The 5,994-nt window shown below is 35.0% G+C and overlaps 1 pseudogene; it reads left to right on the top strand.

The window, feature by feature from the left end:
• The first annotated feature begins 3,964 nt into the window (after positions 1-3,964).
• Positions 3,965-5,401, top strand: LOC148944945 (uncharacterized; annotated as a pseudogene).
• Positions 5,402-5,994: the final 593 nt, after the last annotated feature.

Here is a 5,994-nt window from a genome sequence, read left to right as displayed (position 1 = left end):
TGTCAATTTGAAAAGACTTGAAGAATATTTGTTGCAAGAAGAGGAAAGTAGACAATAATGGAGCCATCAGGGGCTCCTGTCCAAATCCCCTATGGCTACCAAAATATGCAAGGACTAACAACAATGCCTGTAGTTAACCAGTATGGGCAAACGTTTATACCAATCCAATCCAATAGCCCTAATAACATGTGTTTACCCAGTGTATCATTCTATGTACCAATGGTACCCACGCAAAATAGATATAGCCCATTACTTGATCAGGTGTATCCACCCTTACCAAGTAGCAGAGAATCATATAATGAACAGGAAATAGACATGTTCGATTGTGTTAACCACTATATTGCAGAAGGTGTGAACACTGAAATAGACCAATCAGATACAAAAAGAAGAGCTACAAAGGTGGAGCGTCAACAACCTCAAACGAAAAAGTTTAATTCAGAGAATCATGGTGGAGTCTCGTCCCAGGCTCCAAAAGTTGGACGAACAGAGATAAATATGGAGTCAAAACAGAAACAGTGGGTGTCCGCAAAATTAAATATCAACAAAGAATTTTAAATCCCAGAAGAAGAGCTTTTCAAGATCGGAATGATCATTGAAGTAAAGGAGGAAGATAAATAAAAAAGATTCCCAGAATATTTCAGACTCTCAAAGTGCATGCAAGAACTATTAAAAGAAAACAAGTTTGAGTTCGAAGTTTTGGCTGAAAGAATGAAAATATTTATTTTTGTGAAAAATGACATCGCAGATGAGAAAATTTTGAAGCAAAGTCAAATGTGTGGCTTGGCACTAGAGGTCAAGAGAAAAGTGGAGACCGTAAGAGGGATAATACAGGGAGTACCCCTTGAAGTCTCAGAGGATGATATTTTAGATAGTATTGATAGCCCAATTGCAATAATTGGGGCCAAAAGGCAAAAAAGATTTAATAGAGAGATTAGAAAAATGGAAGACAGTCTTGCAATATTGCTAACATTTGAAAATAATTTCCTTCCTCCTGTTGTTTGGATGGGGGGGAGGAGACGAATTGTACATGAATATAAAAGACAATTACTACAATGTCATAAGTGCCAAAGATATGGACATGTAAAGAAATATTGCCCAGCAAAAGAAGAAATTTGCCTACGATGTGCTGGCAAGCATACATCTGGACTGTGTCAAATGAAGAACAACAATATACAAAATAAAACATCTTTATATAAATGCATCAATTGCTATGGTAACCACCCATCAACTTCAATGCAATGTAGTGTCAGACAAAGGAATACCGAAATTTTAAAAGTTGCTGAAAGACATCAAATGAGTTTTAGAAGAGCTGAAATAGTTTACAGGTCATATGCTGAAGTCACTAACAAACAGGAATATAAAGAACAAGCAAAAATCGACGTACCCCTTAGGGATAATGAAACTGGTCAGATGCAGCAAAGAATAGTGAGTAATATTATAAACAAGATTGTGATTGGTCTAGTGTTGTCACCAGAAATTTTCAGAATAGAGAAATTGACTATCAGGGATAAAGTAGATAAACTCTGTAATTTTATTGAAAGTTTGGGAACCATGTAAATGAACAACAGCCTTATTTTGAATCAGTGTGTAAATAAATGACTGTTAAATCATCCATAAAAATTATGTCTTGGGATGCAAGATCATTAGTTAAAGTGAATAAGGATTTAGTACTAGACTATTGTATTAAGAATAATATTGACGTGTTTTGCATTCAAGAGACTTACTTGAAACCATATATAAATCCATCATTCAGAGACTATAATGTAGTGAGAATAGATAGATAGAATAAAGAGAGAGGTGGAGCGATTATTGGTATTAACAAGGAAATCAACTATATCCCAATTCATTTGTCAATACAGGAAGATTATCAAATGGAGGTTGTTGGATGCAAAATACATCTTAAAAACAAAGTAAAGCTGAATATATTCAATATTTATATCCCAGACGGTAATTTACTTTTAAGTGATCGAGGTCTAGAAAAAATTATACAAACAGTGTCTGGAGGAGAGAAACTAATGATTATAGGTGATTTAAATGCACACAATGGTCTTTGGTGTGGATGCGGAAGTGATAATAGAAATGGGAGAACAATCTTTGAATTTTTAATGAAAAACTCAGATATATGCCTATTTACTCCAAAGGATCGACCAACTAGAATCAATAGCAGAACAGGAAGATCAGTGACCATAGACTTGACCATAGGATCAGCTTCATTGGCACCAAAAGTATCAGTAACAAGTGACATGGAATCCACTCTATATAGTGATCATTTTCCCATTATGGTAGAGATTTCTCAAGATAATAGTGTATGCAAAAATCATGAAAAAACTAGCAAAGTGAATTTAAAGAAGATTAACTGTGAAGATTTTACAAATAAATTACAAGAAACAGACGTTCAGTCACAGGTGAATGGTTGTGAAGATGTCGATGAAAAGATAGATGTATTTGAAAAGTCACTCTTAGAAATAGCGCAATAACTGCCTCAAAAAATTAAAGGAGGTCCTAGTCACCACAATCTGAGTGTTTTGTGTAACAGTTAATGTAATGTAGCACATTTAAAGCTAATATAGGCACTAAGACGGTAAAATCATCTTCCAAACTTTGAAAATTTTTTAATGTGTCAAAGAAGATATGCAGTCTTTAGGCGCCAAACAGTGGAAGCAAAGAAAATTTCGTATCAAGAATTCGTGGAAAAGTCGGATTTTAGACAGCCTGCAAGTAGAGTGTATAAAACAGTAAAAAAACTGATTACAGGAAAGACAGATGAAAATGATAGCCCACCCTTGACTGTTAACGGATCGGAGTTAGTGGAAGAACCAGAAAACGCGAATAAAGCAGTAGATTTTGTAGAGTCAGTGATTGGAAGACCAGACGATTTTAAAGATGATGAGAAATTCACATTTGCTAAGGTAATAAGACTCTAATATAGAAAATGATATGGATTTTAACAGATATTTTACGGTAGAGGAATTAAAGAATGGGATTTAAAAATTACCATTAACAGCACCAGGTTTAGACATGATTTACCAACAGTATGTCAAACATTTAAGTTACAAATTTATAAAAACATTGTTAGAAATTACTAACAAAGTCTGTGAAGACATAATATTACAAAAAATATGGAAGGATGAGTTAGTAACTCCAACTCCTAAACAAGGCCAAGATAATTCAAAAATGGAAAACTTTAGTCTGATTGCTCTACGACCTGTTTTCTGAAATTCTTATGAAATAATGGTTAAGGCTTAAATTTACAGTTGAAAGAATAAAAACTTTGAAAAAGGATCAATATTGGCGTAGAAGTAATCGATATACTCGCTAAGTGTTATAAATGTTTTTAAATGATTAAGTATATTGTTTGTAAAATATAAAAATATGTGTAGCAGTTTTCTTTGATGTGAATAGTGCTTTTGATAGTGTGGTTCATCGACATATACTCGAAGGAGTGATTGCAGCAAAAGTTAGAGGATGTTTATTAAGATTTTCTTATGATTATTTACGTGAACGAGAAGTGACAGTAAAAGCGGGTAAAGCATATTCGGAAAGAAAGGTCCTGAGAAAACGTGGAGTACCACAAGGCTCCTCATTGGGGCCAGATTTTTACAATATAAGTGAATTTGATATACCAATGGATACAGGAGAGGATAGAGCTGGGATTTTTGCTGATGATAATGCAAAGTAGATAGTGTGTGATAGTGTTGAGGAGGGACAACGAGTGGCCCAGGAGAAAATAAAGTTGATGGAAACGTGGGCTATGGAGAATCGTGTGAAGTTTTCAGTCGAGAAAACCAAAGCAAAGGTAATCACGCAAACAAAAAAGTATTCTGATCTTTGTCTCTTTTTAAATGGGGAAAAAATTGAATCCGTGAAACAATTTAAATGGCTTGGAATTTCCATTGATAGAAAGCTGACGTTTAAGGTTCATGTGAGACAGTTAAAGAAAACATGTGCCAAAAGATTAAATTTTATGAAAATGCTATGTGGAGCAAATTTTGGGCCAAAGCCCGACTTTTTGATGGAATTTTATATAAAATACATAAAAGCGAAATTGGAATATGGAGGAATAATTTATATGGCAGCGTCTAAGTCCTTGTTAGAGGAGCTGGAAACTATTCAATACAATGCTTTAAGGACAGCTTTTGGAGCAAGAAAGACAACTCCACGGAGCTTTCTCGAATCAGAAAGTGGGATTGAGAAGCTAGGTAGCAGGAGAGACATAGCAACATTAAAGTTCTTACAGAAGACATGGATATCTGACCAGTTAAATCCAATTAAATCAAAACTGCTAAAAGAGGGAAGGGTGTAGTGTTCATGGAAGAAAATATTCGTTATTGTGAGGGCAAAGAAGAGAATTGAAGAGTTTCAAATGGATTGTCAGTTGACATCAATGTTGAGAGTGTCCAATATGTTCATAACCCCTCAGTGGAAATCCATCCCATACCAGTGCAATACTGAATTTGGAAAGTGGGATAATCTAGATTATGATCAATCATTCAAGATGACAAAAGAAGTGCAATATCTTGACACTGTGGATATCTTCACAGATGCATCTAAAGTGGATAATAGAGTGGGGGCTGCTTTTGTAATTCCCTCCAAGAATATAGTTAAACTGATTAAATTAAGTGATGCAACTACAGTTTTTCAGGCAAAAGTAGTTGCAATAGTCAATGCAGTAAGATACATAATAGATTTGGGACCCACAGGTGAAAAATATATAATTTGTTCGGATTCAAAAAGTGGTTTGGAGGCAATCAAGAATATTTATTTAGCAAATAAAGTAGCTTCTGAAGTGATCTTTTGCCATGAGGAATTACAGAAACTACTGAAAAAGAGAGTAACCATTACATTGGATTGGGTACCGGGGCATGCAAACATTAATGGAAATGAAATGGCTGACACTGCAGCAAAACAAGCATCCACAGAAGATGGGCAAACATTTGTAGATATCACGCCCAGGATGGTTAATCAAATTGGAGAAGTGATAAAGAAATTGAGAATAAAGACATTTGAGGACAGCCGTGTGTTCTCAACAAATATGTTAGCTACACAAAAGAAAGAAAGGCAATTTGAAAAGAAAATATATGGACCGCTAAGTAAGTATGAAGCCAGGGTGATATTCAGACTGAGGTCAGGTCATGCAGGAAATCAGAAATATAGAGCCCGTTTCTATAAGGAAGATCCGAGATGTGCCCTTTGTGGAAATGAGGAAACGGCAGAAAATCTTTTATTCGAATGTACTGGAACAGAAGACAGGAGGAAGAATATTAGACAGTTTAGCAGAGAAAAAAGAATTCGACAGAGTAGCGACATACTAAGTAGAGCAGGATTGAACAATGATTGTGCTGATGGACTCAAGTTGATATGAAAGTTTATAAAGGATATTAATCTGATACATCTTATATAAACCAAGTAGTATAGTGATTACAAGAAGCCTCCTGAGTCCTTGCAGGAAGAGAGGAGGAACCATCCATTTCAATTCCTCAATAATTCAAAAGAAATAATTATTGCTTGGCTTATGTACAAAAAAAGGACCAGATACTCCTCCCTGAAAATAGTCCTGTTTCTGAGAGAGCATGGGCTTAGGCCTACTAAGGTAATTCATTTAACTAAGTAATAGGTTAGAAATATAGGCTATTTGGAAAGAGCATAAAAAAATGGCATCAAGTAGTATATTTACTTTAGTTGTAAGTCAATAATATGATTTGGTAAATATTTACCAAATTCTAGTTTAGCTCAGTCAGATCCAGGATTTTTTAAGGGGTGGGGGCACAGAATAGGTTGATCTGATAAACTTGTGTTTGGAGCAAGTTTAATTAACAGAAACTTGTGTTAATTAAGTAAATTACACTACTTTAGACTATGTTAAGGGGGGCAACCCCTTGCCCCTCCCCTATATCTGCCACTGGTTTAGCTACTTTTTACCATCTTAGAAAGGGGCTAAGAAAATAAAAGTTTCAGGTATAGGTCTACAGACTAAAGTATGTCCTGGGAAGGTAT

This window comes from Artemia sp. Qi Xiang Cuo, chromosome 13 (genome assembly GCF_049724085.1).
Source record: "Artemia sp. Qi Xiang Cuo chromosome 13, ASM4972408v1, whole genome shotgun sequence".
Taxonomy (NCBI): domain Eukaryota; kingdom Metazoa; phylum Arthropoda; class Branchiopoda; order Anostraca; family Artemiidae; genus Artemia; species Artemia sp. Qi Xiang Cuo.
The sequence above is the reverse complement of the archived record's forward strand: the minus strand, read 5'-3'. Positions and strand labels throughout refer to the sequence as shown.